The following is a 23,849-nucleotide window of genomic DNA, read 5'->3' on the forward strand; positions in this document are numbered from 1 at the left end:
AAAAATTACCACTCAATATCCCCTTTGGCAGTGCCCAAAACAGGTTAGCTACAGTGCCCAAAACAGGTTAGCTAAAGTGACTATTTTGTAGGGAAAAAAATTGTATTACTGCAGTTTTGGTCATATTTTCATTCTGTTAGAGGTGGTGTGCACCTTTATTTTGTTAGAGGTGGTGTGCAGTGGAAAGACATTCTTGAGAATCTGTTATTCACTTTCATAAGGTGTTGGCTTTTGGATGGAACTTCTGATTGTTATAAAAAACACTTCCAACCTTGTTCTCTAAACTGAAGACAAATTTAAAAACATGAAGCTGTCTATAGATTTAATATATTTAATAACCCTCAACTTCTGTAAAATAACTTAGATGTTTTAAAAAGATGACATAAGGGGAGTGGGGTTTAGCCTATGGTATATTTAAATAAGACATTTGCATTTTCTCCCAAAAATATATTTCAAAATCAAATTTTCAATAATATGACCAATAAAAAATTGGGGAAATTAGACAAAATGGAAATACAAAGTACCAAATACCAGTTTGAGGTCTACACTGTATATATGAATGCTTGATATTCTTGGAATATTTACTGTTTGCTAACATAGAAGACCTTATGACCTTGCCTTACTGAAACCTCCTGTTATCTTGCTAATTTCTCCTTTCTTTTTCACTCAGAGTTGTTTGCCTGTGGTCTCAAGTTCAGATACCTCTCGATGACTCAGGTTTTACCCGATTTCAGAGGTGGGAATAAAAGATTATTATTATATTCAATATGTATTTTTATTTATTTTTTGAGACGGAGTCTCACTCTGTCGCCTAGGCTGGAGTGCAGTGGCACAATCTTGGCTCACTGCAACCTCTGCCTCTCGGGTTCACACCATTCTCCTGCCTCAGCCTCCCAAGTAACTGGGACTACAGGCGCCCACCACCATGCCCAGCTAATTTTTTGTAGTTTTAATAGAGACGGGGTTTCACCGTGTTAGCCAGGATGGTCTCGATCTCCTGACCTCGTGATCCACCCGCCTTGGCCTCCCAAAGTGCTGGGATTACAGGCGTGAGCCACCGAGGCCAGCCCAACATGTATCTGTATAAATGGTATGACAAATATATTCATTCATTAGCAAACATTTATTTTGCCAAATACTGGTTCATAAAATTGGGTAAGTCTGTAATTGTTGTCTTCAAAGATATCACAGGTGAAAGAGTAAGATTAATAAACAGGTTCCTAGCAAATTCAGAACATTTGTAGAAGGTAAGTAGTAGTTGAAAGTGATGAAGCTTCTAGGATGAAGCATCTTATAATTTGCTGGCACAAGTTATCCCAAATAGTGAAAGGAGAAATGCTGTTGTAGAGAAAAATTACAAGCTAGGGAACATGCAATTGGTAGTTCAGCATAGCCGAAATATTGAATGCAAGGGGTAGAAAGTAACAAAAATATGCCCAGGATACAAGAAGGAGAAGATCAAGGAAATTCTACTCAATCTATTAAGGATTTTAGGTATTAAGTCACAGACAATAAGGTTTTGGAAAGCAAAAAGTCAGCAAAATCAAATCCCATTGTATACACCGGGCATGGTGGCTCACAACTGTAATCCCAGCACTTTGAGAGGCCAAGACAGGTGGATTGCTTGGGGTCAGGAGTTTGAGACCAGTCTGGTGAACATGGTGAAACCCCATCTCTACAAAAATAAAAAAAAATAGCCAGGTGTGGTGGCGCAATCCTGTAATCCCAGCTACTCAGGAGGCTGAAGCAGGAGAATCGCTTGATCCCGGGAGGCATAGTTTACAGTGAGCAGAGATTGCGCCACTACACTCCAGTCTGGGCAACAGAGCAAGTCTCTGTTGAAAGAAAAAAAAAAAAAATTATATATATATATATATGAAGGAGCGAGAAAGAAAATTCCATCATATAAATATCTGAGAATTTGTGGCTCAGCAACATAAATAGGGTAGGTTTCATGCAGCCACTGATTAGAACATGAGGGTAAGAGACAGAGGAATGCAGTGTTAGAAAACAAGTTTCTGCATCACGTGATGAAATTAGAGGTGAGTATTATGGAGTCATTTAGCAAGATGAGGTGAGAGAATGGGAAGTATTCTTCAGGGAATGATTTTTTTTTTTTTTTTTTTTTTTAAGTTTGGACATATTGACTTTAGCAGGTAGATTGACACACTGGAATTCAGGAGTAAAATCTTCTCGTAGAAGGAAGGTCTCTATCTGTCTCCCTCATATTAGACTGAATTGCGCTGTTTGTATCAGAATGAATGGGAAATGAAATTGTTGACAAATTTGTGAGTACAGCAGTATCATTTGTCTTTTAAAAATTATTCATAAGAAAATACGTTATCTTTCTGTTTAGAAAAGTTGTTGAAGTCAAAATTCTCTATTTCGTACTGAAATCTAAATACTTTTGTATGTTGCCCCACTGTTCTTGCCATGTAGCTTACATAAGGAAAAAATGGATTTTCTAGCATCCATTTATCAATGAAGGCACATCACAGAATTTCACAGAGTTTTCTATATATACTCTCAAAGATGGAGCAGGTCCCTTTGAATCTCATTTATAGGCAGTAGTGTACAGGTAAATGTTTAACCACTGGCTTTCCACTAGAGAAAAATAACAAAAAACAAAAAAACACCTGATAGGTAGCGTCTGCCAGTCTCTGTGGTGTCAATGCCCACCACTGTTGTTGACTGAAAGCTTCCAGTGGAATGTCACTGCACACAGACTGGAGAAGAGATGTGCACATTTGGCTCTTGCAAGCAGTGCAAGCCCGCTTCGGCATTCCAAAGCTTTTAGGCCTCCAATACACCCGTGAATACAAAATCAAGTTATGATGAAAAAAAATCATGAGGTACTTTTATTTCCCAGATAAGCAATATGAATTCCCTAGGGCAGGAGTAAAATATGAACAAAATGGTCATATAATAAAGGCAAATACAATTCAAAAAAAATGCATATATCTACTAATACATTCAACTTTATATTTAATTTGTGAATACTTATAAATCTATATTTTCAAGATATTCTACACATTGATTTAATATACTTATCGATGATTACAAATCAAACTCCTACTTTTCTTGTAGTAATATAACAAACATTCAAGACAAATCACTTTAGAGTCTTGATGAAATGTAATTGACATTAGATAAATTGCATAGCTGGATAGAAAGTCTGTGACCTTTCCTCAACTATTTCTAGCTTTTTAAAAAATACAGAAATATTCTATGGAAAATATGTATTGTTTTCATTTTAATACCAGCTATAATTGAATAAAACTTTATTGTCTTCATTTATGATATTGCATTATGATGTAACAAAACATCCCAAAGCAGTCATACTCTGTAATTAATATTAAACTGTGTCTTACACCTACGTCAAGAAGCATTTTCCATGTCTTCAAAACTAAAAGTAATACTTTGTAATCAGAGGGGCTTTTCCTAGGAGCTTAGAATGTCTTATGCATTTTGTGTCATTAATTATTTCAAAACTCATGGAAGTTGGAAGACAATTGTATCATCACTGTATAATAGAATAACTGGATCAAAGGAGAGTTGTAACTAAGACTGAGTGTAAGTTACATACTCAAAATGGAATATTCTGTACTGTTGCCAGAATTTAGGGGCCTTCCTTAGTACCAGGAAGAGATGGAACTAATAGAGGTGAAAAGCAAAATAAGTGTATGTCTTCTAAAGGAGACTATTGCACTGATCTGCTATAGCAGTAGGAAGGGAGTACTCATTGTTACAGGATAGAATAAAATGGATACCATCTGGAGAAATACCTAATGCAGGTAACGGGTTGATGTGTGCAGCAAACCGCCAGGGCACGTGTATATCTATGTAACAAAACAGCACATTCTGCACGTGTAACCCAGAACTTAAAGTATAGTAATAAAAAAAAAATAGGTAGCTTTATTGAATTCACAGATGATCTACTCATTAAAAAGCTAGAAATGATCATATAAATTTGAAAATTCAACTCATATTTTGATTTTCAAAGTTAAAAATTTTTTATTGTAAAAAGAATAGAATAAGTTATCTTCCTTCGTATTCACTTTATAGTTAAAAATTTATTTATTTACTGACTACAGCAAGAAGCAAGAAAGTAAAAATAAACTATTAAGCTATTTAGTTAACTTTATTTCTCTCTCTCGCTCTGTATATACACACACACAAATATATATACACTATGTATATTTATATATACACATATATATGTGTGTGTGTGTGTGTGTGTGTGTGTGTATTTCAATGAAAACAACCCTGGAGTAACTTTTCCCTTAATTATCATCAATAGGCAGGAAAAAAAGAAAGACAAACAAATAAACAAACAAACAAAAACTATCTTGGCACCTTTTACAATATATTAACTACTCAATAGACACTTTCCCAATTATCCACCATGTCTTTTAACCAGTAGGCAGAAACATTTCTATGGAGAAAAAAAAGAAAAGAAGTGTCTGCCCAACAGCATTCTGGTTCTAAAATTGTGCAATGTATATAACTGTTATTCATTATCATTATGCATTGAAAAATTGCCTCCCTAAGTGCTACATCTATATATTTTGAGCATAAATTATAGAAGCATTAATAGAAGATATGCAAGAACACTTACTCCAAATTATGTCTTTTTGTCAAAAACAAGATACTAAGTGCATATTACCTAGTACTATTTGCTCAAATTTCTTAACAGAAAACTATTTAAATTAATACATTCTTTAAAAACTGTCATTGCTGAAAAAATTTTGTTCTTCCTATGCTTTTTCTAAATAAGTCTAATAATTTGTTGCACATAGAGTTGACTTTCCTTTAAAATATTGAGAAAAAATGAACAATATATATTTACATGTAGAATTGGTAGCTGTACTTGTGAGTTAAGAGTTTTCAGTGACAATTGCTCTAATGAACAGACAGTAAATTATTTGGATCTGTCATAATTCACTAGGTGAATAATCTGCTTTTGATGCCTCCCTAAATATGTATTAACACAAGATACTGCAATGACTATAAAGAGGAAATCATAGCAAATAAGTTCACCATATATATTTAAAGAGTTTTCATCTGGTAGAATGTATTGTATCAGTTTTAAAGCGTGTCTTTCAAGGATGCTTTCAAATATATATATATATTTAATTTGAAAAAGGGAAATGAAGGGTCTGTTAATTGTTTAGGAACACTAGATAATAACAATATCCATTATCTGGGAAAAAATGTGTTGTTTTATTGAATCTCTATTTAGTTTAGATTAGTACACTAGTTATTTCACTTTGCCTTTTTACATATAGTTCATTATATTGATCGTAACTAATAATATAAAGGAATAAAAGCAATCATGTTGATCAACTTACATTTTAATACCACTAAAAGAGCTCCAGAATTAATGTATCAACAACATAGATAAATGATGCATACATTTATAGACCTATGATTGGAACCGTGTATATTTTGCATCTATTTCTAGATTGTAGGACTAATCTTGCTTTTATCTATTGTGGGAAGCCCATGTTAAATATGAGCTCTGTCCTTGGATGGAAAAGAAGTCAGCTGAATTGCACTTAGCTTTGCCTAATATGAACATATTCACATATATATATATATTCGGCAGCAAAAGCTACACCACAGGATCTTAGCTGAACATGCATATCATCACAATTTTTGATAGCTTTTATATATTTGCACTTTTTTATAACTTCTATGAATAGTTGTTAAATATTGTCCATTTTTAAAATTATTTTTAAGTGAAATGTTGATTTTTTTTTCACTTTTGTATTATCAGAGCCTATTATACCACCTAGTAAATAGTAGACTACAACTGTAGTTTCATTTCTATCCCTATTTCTGTCTATTATGGATTCCAGAATATTTACATTTTATTAAGAGAGAGTAAAAACATATGCAGAAATCCAAAATGTCTTCAAATGAAATTATTCACATCACAGTACTACTACTACTAATAATAATTAAAGACCAAAAATAATTCATCATATTATGCAATCCTTGTAAATTTGTGAGATAACATTATTATCTCCATTTTACATATGAAAAGTTTAGAACTCAGGAAATGTAGTTGGATTATGTACATTAAGTAGCCAGGAAGTAAGTCATAATTTCAAGTAAGGTACTTCAACTTCTAAATGCTTGCTTTTAAAAATATGTCTAACTGATATTTATAAGGAAAGAAATTTTCTATTAAATAATTTTTGCCACTATCTAAATTAAATTTTCTCATCCAAGTAAAGACATGAGTTTTATCTCTGAACTAAATTTGTTTGTCTGGTTTGATCAGTAAATGAATTTCCTTACCTCCACCAGATCAAAAATGTAAAAAGCCAAATACCCAGTGCCAAGAATTTTTAGAATAGACTATTCATCTGTAGAACATATATCTATTTTTCTATGATTTATAACATCACTATCTTCTTAAATTACTTTTCAAATTTACACATTTTTAATTTGAAACACTATTGTTTTATTCATCATTTACTCATGAAAATTTTGCTGAGTCGACAATGATAAAAGAAGAAAGTTATGGCCATCTCAAGCTAGATAAGTCCTGACCTGCAAAGCAGCTGAGAGGATTTGTAAAACTTGAATATAGATTTAATACTTGAGAGAAGACCAAATAAAATAGATCTCAGAGTTCAATTAAAAAGCATGATTATATTTTTCTAAATATAATTGTTTCTAAAATAACTATTTAAATCTTATTATAAATGCCTACCTTACACTATGTATACAATGTATGTTAAAAATATTTTTCAATAAACTCTTGAAAATAAATCTATGTGGAAGGAATATTCTTTATGAATATTCTTTTTAAAATTTACAAATAAGTATTTAAGTAATTATTATCCTTTGGTCTGGAATATTATGGGATTTGGGTAGAGTCACGCTGTCATAAAATGTAGTTCCAAAACTAGAAGTTTTTTTCTGGTTAACACTTTTCCACATCAGCTGTCATTTGTAATCATTTTCACACTTGGCAGTTTTGCATCCTGTCTTCCCTGAAAGTCTTCATTCAGAATATTCATGGCTTTTTTCCAGGGAGAAAAAAAAAAATCTAATTTTTCTTCTACTTTAAATGGTTTCCCTCATATGCATGCATGTCTGCACTAGTCAATAGGTCTAATTTTCACTTTAGAGGCCATTGAGCTGCTCCTCTGTCAGTATGATCCATTAGAATTTGAGAAACGCTGATCAACACAGCAAACAGACTCACTCATTTGATGTTTTCTCATTTTGCTAATACACAGCATTTAACTGACATCAGCATCGTGTGACGAAATTGCTTCCAGCCTCATTTAAACAGCTGCACATTGGAAGAGGGTTAAATGATGGGCTTTAGAAAGTTGGTGAGGCTTAAGTTTGAAGATATATAAATTCACCTGGAGAAAAACCAGTTTTAGAAATATGATTCCTGTTTATCCTGTTTATTGTTGTTTGGGCTGAAGAAAATGGGTTAAAATAGAGTCTGATGAACGATGCACAGCATGCTTTTGTTCGACCCTATGGCTTCAGCCAATAGGCTCTGACCTTCCACCTCAGGGCTTGCAGCCACTGTGATTGATCTTCTTAGGCTAAAGGATTTGAAAGAACTCTTTGCTGTGCACTTATTTCACAGCCATGCCACATCCCCAGATAATGCAACATCCACTGCTGTTTCTTTTTCATTGATGTTCAACTGTCTCTTTTTCTTCTTTATTTTCCTCGCACTAGTGCCAACCCACACAGATTCCATTATCATTGTTAAAAATTGCCATTTTTGAATGTTAGTAGTAGCAGCATTTCTTTGTTCTCAAAACATCACAAAAATACATTTATATTGTAACATATGTCAAATCAGAGGAAACTGAGAATACTACTGAGAAGTCAATTTACAATATTATTGAGATTTTTCTTTTAATACATTCTGACTTTTCAACTTGCTTATCAATTTTCACAGCCTGAAAAATAAATTTTACTGTAAAATAATAACAGTGTTGAAATGATTTTCTCAAAAGTTCAGAATAATTTTTTGGGGTAACATCTTTCAAATATTTCCCCTTTAAAATCTATTAAAAAAAAAAAAAAAAAAAAAGAGTTTTCTTACAGAGCTCTCTGCAGTACTAAATGCTCCATCTAGTGGCATAATTGAACCCTGGTAAAACTTACTATACTTGAAATAAAGTTTGTTTACCTTATAGACTCAATGAGGTTTGTGTTAAGACAAAGGTGCTGAGAACTACAGTTTCAAAATATATGAAATTCATGTATCTTTACTTATGAATATTTTATTTGTAATATCCTAACATTTTGCATTATAAATACTTATACTATAAATTTATTTAATGCATTTAAACAGAGTGATGAGATATTTTTACTAGCAATCTGAAATAAGAAAATAGTGGGTATTTATGTAAATAACATTTATGTAAGCTTTATATGGATTTAAGTTCTAAAAGTGAATTAATTCAAACATTTTTAAATGGAAAATATTTTAAATATAACATTTACCATTTGTCCTTAGTCTTTATCAAACTAAAGATTTCCTTAAATGTAACAATAATTTAAAATTAATCCCCAGTTTAACTTTGATCATGACTCCAGGGTATAATTATCTAAGTCAGGGATAAGCACAATTTTAATCCAAAGGGTCAGATTGTCAACAGTCAACAAAGGGTTGACTTTGTGAGTTCATAAGATGTATTCTTCTTTACTTTATTCCTGTGGTGGTGGTTGTTTTGTAACATTAAAAATAAATATTTCTAGAAAAAGAAACAAAGCTGTAGTTCTTGGGCTGTAAGAAAACAGCTGGGGCTATCAAAAACTACACAAGCCATAGTTTGCCAACTCTTGGTCTAATTTATTATGTTTCAAATATAATTACTTTTGCGACTGTTCAAAAACTAATGATAAATTAACATTATCATATTAATTCTTTTGGTTTCTATTTCAAAAATCATTATTGGGATGACTATGTAGTTGTGACTATCTTATAAAAGAAAATTTTAACATTGCATTCTACAGAGTACATAACTTTTAAAATTTAGAGTGCCAAGATATCATGTTGGGTAACATGACAGAAAGTTGTCAAACTTGAAAGAAAACTGAAGTGGGTATAAGTAAAGTTTAAAATAATACTATGGCATTAGGAAGAACAGGTCTTTTGACCAATAAACAGGTAGAGACAGTTGTGTTACCTCATGCCTATAAACTCAGCACTTTGGGAGGTCAACGCAGGAGGACTGCTTTAGGCCAGGAGTTCAAAAACAGCCTGGTCAACATGCGATGCTGTCTCTACAATAGAAAATTTTAGAAATTAGCCAGGCATAGTGGCAGGCACCTATAGTTCCAGCTACTCAAAAGGCTGTGGTGGGAGGATTACTTGAGCCCATGAGTTTGTGGCTTCAGTGAACTATGATGAACTCTACTGAAGCCCATTAAAAAAATTAATACAAGTCTAAGTTTTTGTTTAGAAAATTATTAGTTTGTGAGAGTTGCAAAAAATGATATTTTATCTCTTTGTATGTAAAAATTTATTCACATAGTTGTGCACTATACAGCGGGCATAATGATTTTTAGTCTTTCTGAGCACTGGTGATAGCATTTTCTTGACCTTAAGGTCAAGCATGGTTATGTGAATTGCTTTGTTCCAAAAAAATGTGAATAGAATTGAATTATGCCATTTTTGAATAGAAGCTGTCAAACTAAAACCAAACAAAAACGAGAAAATAGCCAGGTGCTATATGACAAATCTATTTGTAGCTCTAGTATGGAGAACTCAATTTTAATGGATTATTGCAGAGGGAGGGGTGAAGGGTAGAAGGGACCATTGCAATAGGAGGATGGAAATTATTGCAATAGGGAGAACATTCAGAACATAAGCTTTGAAAATGTCTCAAAGGTTAGACATTATCTTTTCTTTTAGAGGGAGGAGTAATGAGGCTAGAAAAAAACAAGTGTTGAAAAATAGAATGCATTAGAGTTGCATGATTGGATAGTAGATCCAATAATGTTTTACCCTGAGGCCAGTTTATTCTTCTTAGGGACTTTTAAGGAGAGGTTGCATCCTGGTTCAGGCTGAGGGTGTGCCAAAGCTCAAGAGCCTGGGGGAAGGAGAGACTCTTTAATCAAAGTTTGGCTAACAAGCATTATTTCTCAATTGATCAGTGGGGACAAGCAGTTCAGCTTATCATTTATAAAGTATAAAGAGTGGGAATTTCGAGGATTCGAGTCTGATTTGGTCAGAGTTAATGACGGGGGTATATCTAAGTTTCATCTGTGCAGGGGAAGGATGTTTCTTTGCAGTATGCTGTTTCCTAGAACACAAAGAATAGAGGATTTCTTCAGCTGCCCCTGTTTTCCAGAATGGAGGTGCTCAGGTAAAATGTAAAATTGTCACAGCATCTAATTGCCAGTGCCAATTAATTGGGAAACACCAAGCTGAAAGAGGATTAGTATTCCCATGACATAAAATCAGAATCAAGTATGTATTGGGTGAATGAAAAAGCAAAATAAATAGATTATTTGATTGCTTGCAATTACAAAACTGTTATTTTGGGTTCACCTTTTTGAAAAGTCTCTGGACACATAATCATGTTAGTTGACTTCTTATGATTCGCTGAGCTTAAGTTTTGTTTCTGTCTAAAGAAAACATTTACCAGGAATGCCCCATAAAGTTTTGCTAATGTTCTCAGTTTAAACATGCTTAAGGTTCTTTGTAAGACCTAGATGGTGAGGTCAGGAATTTGAGACCAGCCTGGCCAACATGGTGAAACGCCATTTCTACTAAAAATGCAAAAATTAGCCTGCTTGGTGGCGGGCGCCTGTAATCCCAGCTACTCGGGAGGCTGAGGCAGGAGAATTGTTTGAATGCAAGAGGCAGAGGTTGCAGTGAGCCGACATCCCGCCATTGCACTCCAGCTTGGGAGACAAGAGCAAAACTCTGTCTCAGAAAAAAAGGAAAAAAAAGAAAAGAAAAGAAAAGGAAAAAAAAAAAAAAAGATGTAGGTGGTTTTGTTTGCCCAGGAATTTTTCAAGCTCAGCCTCCATTTTAATTTTGCTTTAACACTTGAGAATAACATTTGAAAATTAATAGATGGTGCTCAATAATATCGTTTTCTTATTATTTTCTTATGCACCATCCCCATTGAAAGGGGAAAAGAATATGTGTTTCTGATAGCTGTGATTGGCAGACCTCTGAGTCAAAGCTAAAGCCATCATATCCCGTGAGCTGCAGGTACACATCCAGATAGCCCATTCCTGCCTTAATTGATGACATTCCACCACAGAAGAAGAGAAAATGGCTTGTTCCTGCCTTGACTGATGACATTACCTTGTGAAATTCCTTTTCTTGGCTCATCCTGGCTCAAAAGCTCCCCCACTGAGCACCTTGTGACCCCCACCCCTGCCAGCCAGAGAACAACCCCCTTTAACTGTAATTTTCCTTTACCTACCCAAATCCTATAAAATGGCCCCACCCCTGTCTCCCTTCCCTGACTCTCTTTTTGGATTCAGCCCATCTGCACCCAGGTGACTAAAAAGCTTTATTGCTCACATAAAGCCTGTTTAGTGATCTCTTCACACGGACGTGCATGATATTTTTGTGCCGTGACTCAGATTGGGGGACCTCCCTTGGGAGATCAATCCCCTGTCCTCCTGCTCTTTGCTCCATGAGAAAGATCCACCTACGACCTCGGGTCCTCAGACTGACCAGCCCAAGGAACATCTCCTCAATTTTAAATCCGGTAAGCGGCCTCTTTTTACTGTCTTCTCCAACCTCTCTCACTATCCCTCAACCTCTTTCTCCTTTCAATCTTGGCGCCACACTTCCATCTCTCTTCTCTTAATTTCAGTTCCTTTCCTTTTCTGGCAGAGACAAAGGAGATGTGTTTTATCTGTGGATCCAAAACTCTGGCGCTGGTCGTGGACTTGGAAGACAGTTCTCCCTTGGTGTTTAAACATGCAGGGATGCCTGCCTGATTATTCGCCCACATTTCAGAGGTGTCTGATCACCCAGGGACATCTGCCTTGGACCTTCACCCTTAGCAGCAAGTACCACTTTTCTGGGGGGCAAGAACCCCCCAGCACCTTCTCTCCATGTCTCTACTCTCTCTTTTCTCTGGGCTTGCCTCCTTCACTATGGGCAAACTTCCACCCTCCATTCCTCCTCCTTCTCCCTTAGCCTGTGTTCTCAAGAACTTAAAACCTCTTCAACTCACACCTGACCTAAAATCTAAATGCCTTATTTTCTTCTACAATGCTGCTTGACCCAAATACAAACTCGACAGTAGTTCCAAATAGCCAGAAAACGGCACTTTCAATTTTTCCATCCTACAAGATCTAAATAATTCTTGTCGTAAAATAGGCAAACGGTCTAAGGTGCCAGACGTCCAGGCATTCTTTTACACATCGGTCCCTCACTAGTCTCTGTTCCCAATGCAACTCGTCGCAAATCTTCCTTCTTTCCCTCCTGCCTGTCCCCTCAGTGCCAACCCCAAGCGTCGCTGAGTCTTTCTAATCTTCCTTTTCTACAAACCCATCTGACCTCTCCCCTCCTTGCCAGGCCGAGCTAGGTCCCAATTTTTCCTCAGTCTCTGCTCCCCCACCCTATAGTCCTTTTATCACCTCCCTTCCTCACACCCAGTCTGGCTGACAGTTTCATTCTGCGACTAGCCCTCCCCCACCTGCTCAGCAATTTCCTCTGAAAAAGGTGACGGGAGCTAAAGACATAGTCAAGATTAATGCTCCTTTTTCTTTATCTGACCTCTCCCAAATCAGTTAGGGTTTAGGCTCTTTTTCATCAAATATGAAAAACCCAGCCCAGTTCATGGCTCATTTAGCAGCAACCCTGAGACGCTTTACAGCCCTAGACCCTAAAATGTCAAAAGACCGTCTTATTCTCAATACACATTTTATTACCCAATCTGCTCCTGACATTAAATAAAACCCCACAAATTAAATTCTGGCCCTCAAATCCCACAGCAGGACTTAATTAACCTTGCCTTCAAGGTGTACAATAATAAAGTAGAGGCAGCCAAGTAGCAATGTATTTCTGAGTTGCAATTCCTTGCCTCTACTGTGAGAGAAACCCCAGCCATATCTCCAGCACACGAGAACTTCCAAATGCCTGAACCGCAGCAGCCAGGCATTCCTCCAGGACCGCCTTCCCCAGGAGCTTGCTACAAGTGCCGGAAATCTGGCCACTAGGCCAAGGAATGTCCACAGCCCAAGATTCCTCCTAAGCCATGTCCCATCTGTGCAGGACCCCACTGGATATCAGACTGTCCAACTCACCTGGCAGCCACTTCCAGAGCCCCTGGAACTCTGGGCCAAGGCTCTCTGACTGACTCCTTCCTAGATCTTCTCCATTTAGCAGCTGAAGACTGACATTGCCCGATCACCTCAGAAGCCTACAGGACCATCACAGATGCTCTAGGTAACTCTCACAGTGGAAGGTAAGTCCGTCCCCTTCTTAATCAATATGGAGGCTACACACTCCACATTACATTGTTTTCAAAGGCCTGTTTCCCTTGCCTCCATAACTGTTGTGGGTATGGAGAGCCAGGTTTCTAAACCTCTTAAAATTCCCCAAATCTGGTGCCAACTTGGACAACATTCTTTAATGCACTCCTTTTTAATTATCCCCACCTGCCCGGTTCCCTTATTAGGCCAAGTCATTTTAACTAAATTGTCTGCTTCCCTGACTTTTCCTAGGCTACAGCCACACCTCATTGCCACCTTTTCCCCCTGTTCAAAGCCTCCTTTGCATCCTCCCCTTATATCTCCCCACCTTAACCCACAAGTATAGGATACCTCTACTCTCTCCTTGGTGACCAATCATGCATCCCTTACCACCTCATTACAGCGTAATCACCCTTACCACACTCAATGCTAGTATCCCATCCCACAGCACTCTTTAAAAGGATTAAAGTCTGTTATCACTCATCTGTTAGAGCATGACCTTTTAAAGCCTGTAAACTCCCCTTACAATTCCCCCATTTTGCCTGTCCTAAAACCAGACAAGCCTTACAGGTTAGTTCAGGATCTGCACCTTATCAGCCAAATTGTTTTGCCTATCCACTCTGTGGTACCAAACCCATATACTCTCCTATCCTCAATACCTCCCTCCACAACCCATTATTCCCTTCTAGATCTCAGACATACTTTCTTTGCTATTCCTTTGCACTCTTCGTCCCAGTCTCTCTTTGCTTTCACTTGGACTGACCCTGACACCCATCAGGTTCAGCAAATTACCTGGGCTGTACTCCTGCGAAGCTTCACAGACAGCCACCATTGCTTCATTTGAGCCCAAATTTCTTCCTCGTCTGTTACCTATCTCAGCATAATTCTCATAAAAATACACGTGCTCTCCCTACTGATTGTGTCCGGCTAATCTCCCAAATCCCATCCCTTCTACAAAACAACAACTCCTTTCCTTCTTAGACATGGTTAGTGCAGTCAGAATTCTTATACAAGAGCCGGGACCGTGCCCTGTAGCCTTTTTATCCAAGCAACTTGACCTTACTGTTTTAGCCTACTAGCCCTCAAGTCTGCGTGCGGCAGCCACCCCTGCCCTAATACTTTTAGAGGCCCTCAAAATCACAAACTATGCTCAACTCACTTTCTACAGTTCTCATAACTTCCAAAATCTATTTTCTTCCTCCCACCTGACGCATATACTTTCTGCTTCCCAGCTCCTTCAGCTATACTCACTCTTTGTTGAGTCTCCTACAGTTACCATTGCTCCTGGCCCTGACTTCAATCCGGTCTCCCACGTTATTCCGGATACCACACCTGACCCTCATGACTGCATCTCTCTGATCCACCTGAAATTCACCTCATTTCCCCATATTTCCTTCTTCCCTGTTCCTCACCCTGATCACATTTTATTTATTGATGGCAGTTCCACCAGGCCTAATCACCACTCACCAGTAAAAGCAGGCTATGTAATAGTATCTTCCACATCTATCATTGATGCTACCGCTCTGCCATCCCCCCACTACCTCTCAGCAAGCCAAACTAGTTGCCTTAACTCAGGCCCTCATTCTTGCAAAAGGACTAGGTGTCAGTATTTATACTGACTCTAAGTATGCCTTCCATATTCTGCACCACCATGCTGTTATACAGGCTGAAAGAGATTTCCTCATTATGCAAAGGTCCTCCATCATTAATGCCTCTTTATTAAAAACACTTCTCAAAGCCACTTTACTTCCAAAGGAAGCTGGAGTCATTCACTGCAAGGGCCATCAAAAGGCATCAGATCCCATCACTCAGTACAATGCTTATGCTGATAAGTTAGCTAAAAAAGCAGCTAGAGTTCCAACTTCTGTTCCTCATGGTCAGTTTTTCTCCTTCATATTGGTCACTCCCACCTACTCCCCCACTGAAACTTCCACCTAGTAATCTCTTCCCACACAAGGCAAATGGTTCTTAGACCAAGCAAAATATCTTCTTCCAGCCTCACAGGCCCATTCTATTCTGTCCTTATTTCATAATCTCTTGCATGTAGGTTAAAAGCTGCTAGCCCGTCTCTTAGAACCTCTCATTTACTTTCCATTGTGGAAATCTATCCTTAAGGAAATCACTTCTCAGTGTTCCATCTGCTATTCTACTACTTCTCAGGAATGTCCCAGGCCCCCTCCCTTCCCTACACATCAAGCTCGGGGTTTTGCCCCTGCCCAGGACTGGCAATTGACTTTACTCACATGCCTCCAGTCAAGAAACTAAAATATCTCTAGGTCTAGGTAGACACTTTCACACGATAGGTAGAGGCCTTTCCCACAGGGTCTGAGAAGGCCACCACAGTCATTTTTTCCCTTCTGTCAGACATAATTCCTCGGTTTGGCCTTCCCACCTCTATACAGTCCGATAGCAGACCAGCCTTTATTAGTGAAATCACCCAAGCAGTTTTTCAGGCTCTTGGTATTCAGTGAAACCTTTATATCCTTTACCATCCTCAATCTTCAGGAAAGGTAGAATGGACTAATGGTCCTTTAAAAACACACCTCACCAAGCTCAGTCACCAACTTAAAAAGGACTAGACAATACTTTTACCACTTTCCCTTATCAGAATTCAGGCCTGTCCTCGGAATGCTACAGGTTACAGCCCATTTGAACTCCTGTGTGGACACTCCTTTTTATTATGTCTCAGTCTCATTCCAGACACCAGCCCAATTTGAAATACATCCCAAAAACTTAGATAGAGCCTAAAAACTCACCAACCAAGCAAGTAATTACTCTGAACCCCCTTAGGCTCTCTCTAATTAGATATCCCAGGTCCTCCCAATTCTCAGTCCTTTAATACCTGTTTTTTTCTCCTTCTCTTATTTAGAACTTGTGTCTTCTGTTTAGTTTTTCAATTCATACAAAACCACATCCAGGCCATCATCAATCATTCTATATGACAAATGCTCTTTCTAATAACCCCACAATATCGCCTCTTACCACAAAATCTTCCTTCAGCTTAATCTCTCCCACTCTAGGTTCCCACACTGCCCCTAATCCCACTTGAAGCAGCCCTGAGAAACATTGCCCATTATCTCTCTATACCACCCCCCGCCAAATTTTTGCTGCCCCAACACTTCAACACTATTTTATATTATTTTTCTTATTAATGTAAGAAGACAGGAATGTCAGGCCTCTGAGCCAAAGCTAAGCCATCATATCCCCTGTGACTTACATGTACACATCCAGACGGCCAGTTCCTGCCTTAGCTGATGACATTCCACCACAGAAGAAATGAAAAAGGCCTGTTCCTGCCATAACTGATGACATTACCTTGTGAAATGTCTTTTCCTGGCTCATCCTGGCACAAAAACTGCCCCACTGAGCACCTTGTGACCCCCCCACCCCTGCCCTCCAGAGAACAACCACCTTTGACTGTAATTTTCCTTTACCTACCCAAATCCTATAAAATGGCCCCACCCCTATCTCCTTTTGCTGACTCTCTTGTCGGATTCAGCCCACCTGCACCCAGGTGATTAAAAAGCTTTATTGCTCACACAAAGCCTGTTTAGTGGTCTCTTCACACGGACACGCATGACAATGATAATCCAAAGAAGCTATAGCACAACATTGAATATTCACTGAATTAGTGTGTGAGGATTATATTTTCTATAACATTTTAGTATTAGAAAGGAATGGAAGTCTCTGTGCTATTTAATTTAGCCTTGCTAGGCATGGTTTCATAATCTTCTTAATGCTTTGTTAAAAAGCATTTACAAATATGGTTATGTACAATACTAATGATGTACTTATAATAATGTAAAAAATAAGAACTAGTTCAAATGTAAGCACTCTGGGCTTCTTCAAAATGGAGAATTTGGTCACCAAAATATAATTCTACAAACATATTTCCTTTTATGAAAATTATAAGCACAAAATGTAATGTTTAGCATTCTTAAGATATGAGTGTTCTTCCAGATGATTTCTAAAATAAAGATTTTATACAAAAATGTTGAAGAATGGAGACAAAATTTAGGCATATATTTAGTATTTACATTTTTTGAACGATGTTTTCCTGACTTGAAGATACATACACTGTCTCTATTTATTGAAAAAGAAACAATTGATTTTATGTGGAAGCAATAAAATCACATACCTGAACCTATTCAAGAACTATAGCTCAGATTAATCAAAAAAGTTTATAAAATGCTAAAGTTTGCATATTTAAATATATCTTAAATTACAAATAATGCTCTAAGATGATATAATACACGTGTCATGCAAGCACACATTTATTGTTCTTTAATAAGATAATCTAAACATAATTAAAATAAAGACAAAAATTAGTAAGATACTTTTTAAAAACAATACTTGCAAAATGCACTTTCATTCACATGAACAATTATACAGATGTCCTGGCCTAAATGAGAAATTGTATTATATATTTTCTTTTCCATACATGAGAATAAATTGCATCTTACCTAGCTTCCACTATGATCAAGAGAAGACATTTGAGATACAGCTCTTCAGGATTATGACCCGGTACAACTTATTCCATCAGGACAAAACTTTCTGTCTGAAGCGAAATGACCCCCTGTGGATCTTTAAATCAGAACATTGACTTCATTATCTCTGCACATGAATTAACAAAATTCACTGGTTCAGATCTGCCAAATAAGAGTAACTGTCACATTAAAAAATAATGTTTAGAACAAAATAATCTAAACCTAGCACAGATAACATTTGTCTGATTTTGATATACCCACTTCACCATTTCAGAAACATGAACATTTAGCCCACCAAGACCAAAGTGGTATGTGATCTCCCCAAAGTCAACTGTCTGTAACAGAGCTATGTTAGAATCTTGGTCTTGGTACTCTTCTTATAAATATTTACATTTTTGTGATTAAATTTTCCATAAATTAATGTATTGAAATTCATTTACATTTTCAACATGTAAAACAGAACTATTAAAAAGCACCATGCAAGACTTCCTTTCAGAATTAGCAAGAATGTGCTGTAATTTATTGCTCATGAGTGATGTCTGTTTTCTGCCATGTATTCTGTCTTGTCTTGACTAGGCAACAATCTCATTCACCTTGTGCCAGGATAAAGCTTTGTCTTCTGGAGTGTGAATTGTCACAGAAAAAAATAATGTCTCTGTAATTCCATGTAGATATGAATTAGTTCCCAGACACATAAAATGAGTTGACACAGGCAACCCACTACAGACTGTATACTTTGAGGTTGAAATTTTGCGAATGATTGCTTTGATAGAAATACGGTTTAAAAGGATTTTATCTTCAGTTGGTTCTTTCAACAATTTGTGTATTATGAGGCAGATGTCAAGCTGTCTTACAGATATACTGAAAACTCCGAAGCCTTTCCAGTCAACCTGTCTATAGTGACCTTTATTTTCCCCTACATTTAAAGATTTCCAAAATCAATTCAGTCAATATTTATTGACACTCAACCTGGTTCTGCTCTAACTTGAGTGTCTCAATTAGCTACAGGGTGTCCATTTTGTCTATAAGTTGGGGTACAGTTCAACAAGTAAAATCTCTACGTACGTATTTTACTCATCTTTGTTCTCCCCGTGGTTGTTGGCACATTGTTGAGTGTCAATAAATATTGACCAAATTAATTATTCTTTAGTCAGAATTCTTCCATATTTGACTTTAGGAAGGATGGCATGACTACCAGAGAGAAGGAGGCTTTAATAAGCCAGACTGACTGACAGGGGCAAATAAAACTTTGGTGGTATCAGGGTGACTTATAGAAAGTGGTGATGGGGTAAGAACAGGTGGCTCTTTTAAAGGCCAAACATGTTTTAGAAGCCATGTGTTTATAATCTATAAATAATTATAAACTCAATATTTCTGAACTAATTAAACATAAAATGATGAAAGGAATGTATGCTCTCTAAATGCTAATCCAGCATAAAGTACAATCACTAACTCACAGAAATATTTTACGATGGGATAAAAATTTATAATTATCTGTATAAACATAGTTGTTGGAAATTGTATTGTTTAATCCAATGACTAGAGCGCTTGGGTCAAACATAAGCTAGCTTTAACTATTGTAAAGGCAATAATTTATAACTACAAAAGAAACAAAAATTGGTGGAAGGTAAAAGGAGAATATTGGGAGAGTGTTCTAATTTCAGAATTTCTTCACTTTGAAGACACTTCCAGGCAGACATAATAAATTCACAGTCGCTAGAGACATTAGCTGGACAACAGCTGTCACAGATTCCAAAGATAGGAGTCAAGCATCTGCTGATGTTTGAAATACATGACATTTAAAGAAAATATTATTGAACTCTGATATTTTAAGGTTTTTTCATGCTTTTCTCACCCATTTTGTGATCTAAAGTAATAGCATAAGAATCACAGGTTGTTTATTGAAGCATGATAATCGTATGGTCCTTTCTAAGAGTTCTAATAGAAAATAACTTCCCGAATGTTAGTATCTTTTTTTAAAGCATATCTAGTTCAATACTTAATAGTCTACACATTATGGAAAATATCAGGGTTGTCATGACAACTGGATGGAAAATTTAGTAAATGTAATTTATTCCACATAATAGTGTTCTCTTCCTTCCTGTTTGTTTAAAACATAATTTCATGAAAAATCCATAGTCTGCACTTAAATAGCCTGAAGAATGTCTGAAAAAATATACTCTGAAGTTAAATAAGACCGTAAAGGAAACATATCTTGTTCTGTCAAATTCTGATACTATAGTTCTGACTCTACCTCTTTCTCCCCAAGTCAAGCTAGTGCCCTGGACATTGAAACTAGTATGTGTAACCCCAAGCTTCAATTAAGCTCAGGAGGAATTATTTATTGATTTAGATTTTGCTGAGCACAAAAATTAGGTTAATCTTATAGAAAGGATTCAGAAGAAAATTTGAAATACTGAAGTTAATTATATAATTCAATTTAAAATATACAGAGGGCAGACACAGGCACCAGAAACAGAATGAAAGCTTGGAGTATTAGCCCACAGCAAAAAGAATCACAGAGAGTATATTATTATGAAAGTATTTATTGAAATAAATAATTTAGAATTCAATCTAATTATATTCTACTTGTTTACCGGGGGAAAAATTTTACCAAGTAGAATCCTATCACATCTATATATTTTTATCACATAGTATAAACCTACTTGACTATGTCAATGAAGCCAACAAATTTTTATATATTTTTCTTATACTAGTATATATTTACAATAATGAAAAAAAGTAGAAACCTAGATTATGGCCAGATATAATTTATATTACATAGGCATTCTTATTTTCTTTTCCTTTAATTAAGTGAAATATAAAAATTCAGTGAAGCAGGAAATGTAGATGTGCTCACATATATCTCCATCTTTCCTTAGAGGAAGAGCTAGAATTTTGGTTATGAATTTACTTGATTCTTCACACAAAATTTTATGTTTAATTATTTACGAAAAGCTGAGAAGTATAAGACTCTTCGTAATCTATGTGAAACCTTTCAGTTACTCTACCCTGATTATCTTAATTCTGCCTATTCTGGACTAGGGAAAAATAAATATAATAATGTGTTTTGGTATCTGACAAGAAGAAAATATATAGGTTTCTATGAAATATTTATAAACAATTAAATTTCTATGGTAGATTATTAAATAGTATATAGTCATTAAATAGTAGACAAATTGTGATTTTCTCTGTACTGTTTGTAGCAAATTTACTGAATTGTATTAGAAAAAAATATGAGAAAATTTCATTTCTTTTCCATGGAATTTTTCCTTTTATTTTTCAAGAAATCATGTGATTTAGTCATTAAATCTCAAATTCTTAAGCCAAGTTGACTGTTTTTAAATGCTGGCTCAATCATAACCTAGACATATTATCTTTGTCAATTATGTATCTTTGTATCTTGGTTTTCTCTTTGACTAATATATAAACATCAACCTCAATGTGTTGTTTTGAAAATTAAATGAGTTGATACATTTAAAGTCCTTGGAAAAATGTCTCAAGGCAGTAGCATAAAGGTTAGATCTTATATTTATGTACCTTGCATCAGCATTATATGTTGAAAACAATAATTAGAAATGCTTTTATCTACAAATCCTGGCCATGTCTTACATCTTAAAGATATTTATCTTAAAAAAAAAAAAATTCTAAGGCAAAGGGCAAATGCCAGCAATATTTTTCTCTCAGCAGAATTATCAATTCAAACAATTATGCATGTACAAAAATACCTTTAGAAGAGATAATGAAAGCAGATGTGGAATCACAGCACCTGGGTGTACACAGACAGAAAAAAAAAAAATCAAAAGGGTAGAAAGGACAGTTTTACATTACCCACATCACCTCTCCCCCAACCCTGGGCAGCACAGACTGAAAAGAGATACCCTCTGCTTGGCGGAAGGAGAAGATGAGCATCTGACTCTTCTTTGAACCCCTACACTGGGCCTACCCACATAAAACCCAGTGCTGCACAGATCTCTAACAGCCCCAGACTCCAGGATGGTACCTTTGGACTTCAAGCCAATTCTAGCATCAGTCTGGACTCCACAATTCCAGGCTCCAGGCCCAGAAGGTGCATTTAGCCTCCAGAATGCTCTATTGCTAGGCAAACCTCAGGGATCCCAGCTCCAGACTGTCTCCAACACATGGATAGCCCTCAAAACAACAGATTTGGGGCCCATCCCAGCAACACGTCAACCTTGTTGCCCTAGTTATCAGGCTGGCAGCCATGGATCCCGCCTCCAGGCTCATCCTTAAAAATATAGGACACAGGCTTATCCAGGATGAAGCCAGCCCATACAGTCCCTGGACAATGCTAGAAACAGTTCAGTACCCCTGACATTAAACACAAGGTGGGCACCCATGGACACAAGCTCCGGACTGGTCCTATGATCCTTGTGACTCCATACTCTAGCAGACCCAAGGTCCAACCCTGTCTCAGTAAGCTCACTCCTGGACTTCTCCCCATGAACTCAGGCTTCATGATAGCTCCTGTGTACCCAGGTCCCAGGCTGATCCCTGAAGTCCCAGGACCCAGGCCAGCCCTATTGGCATCAGGCACCAGCAAGCACCTATGATCCTAGACTTTAAGCCAGCCCCTGTGGACCTTCAGTTCCATGTCAGCTTCAGCATCAAGCTGACCGAAGGCTGTGGAAAACCTAGAGTTCAGGCCTGCTTCACTAGTCCCAAAGTCAGGGCTCACTCCAGTAAACACCAGTGCCCGGTCGGATACTGTGAATTAAAGCTCAAAAACCATCCTTTTAGACCCAGGCCAGCCCTAATGGAGTTAAAATCAAGGCCTGTCATTGTGTGTTCTTACCAGGCCTGCCCCAGTGCCAGACCAGCCCTCATGGATTCTTGCTCCAGACCAATTTCATTGAACCTAAGCCACAGAACGATCTTGGTACTTAGATAACTCCTGCAGACAGGCTCAAGGTCCAGCCTACTGCTAGGGCAGTACCTGCAGACTCAGGCTTCAGGTTGGACCCCACTGATACAGAATTCAGGCCTACTCTTGTGGGTCCAGGCTTCAGGGCTATCCCTGAAGACCCAGTAAACAAGTCTACCCAAGAGAATATAGGCTTCATGTCTCACTTCACACACCCAAGTACCTGATCTACTTACCTACTAACCCAGACAGGCATATGGCCACTCTGTCTGAGGACTGAAGTAACAAGCTCACTCTTGAACCACACCAGATATTCTGCCTAGAATCTCTAGATGTGCTAATTAGTGAAGGGCTTTCCCAGACAAAGACATTCTGCAGAATGAAAGGAGTCCCTAGTTCTTCACATGTGCAAACATCATGTAAAGCAACAAGAAACATAAAATGGCAAGCAGATAGAACATTACCAAAATTCCCCACAATCATCTCCCAACAGTTTACCCCAAAGAAATGAAGACATACAAACTGCCTGACTAACAAAGAATTCAAAGTAAATGTATATAGGAAGCTCAACAAACTTCAAGAAAAACAATTTAATTAGGAAAACAAACAAAAATGACCACCACCACCACCACAACAACAAAAAACAGAGAAATCAAAATTATTTATTAAAATTATCAAACAGAAATTCTGAAGCTGAAAAATACAATGAATAAAATAAAAATTCAGTGGAGACAATAGCAGAATTGATCAAGCAGAAGAATAACTGTGAACTCAGAGAAAGGTTATTTGAAAATATACAGTGAGAGTAAAAGATAATAAAAAGGAACAACAAAAGTTTATAGAATCTATGAGACAGCATCAAAAACATAAAAATGTTGAATTTAGGCATATATTAAAAAAGAGAGAAATAAAAAGAGATTAAAAGCTTATTTAAATAAAAAATGCAGAAAAGTTTCCAAATTTGAAGAAAGGTATAGGTAGATCAAAGGTCTCCAATCAGATTCAGTTCAAGGAGTATTATACCAAGATAT

This window comes from Macaca mulatta, chromosome 4 (genome assembly GCF_049350105.2).
Source record: "Macaca mulatta isolate MMU2019108-1 chromosome 4, T2T-MMU8v2.0, whole genome shotgun sequence".
In the NCBI taxonomy this organism is placed as follows: Eukaryota; Metazoa; Chordata; class Mammalia; order Primates; family Cercopithecidae; genus Macaca; species Macaca mulatta.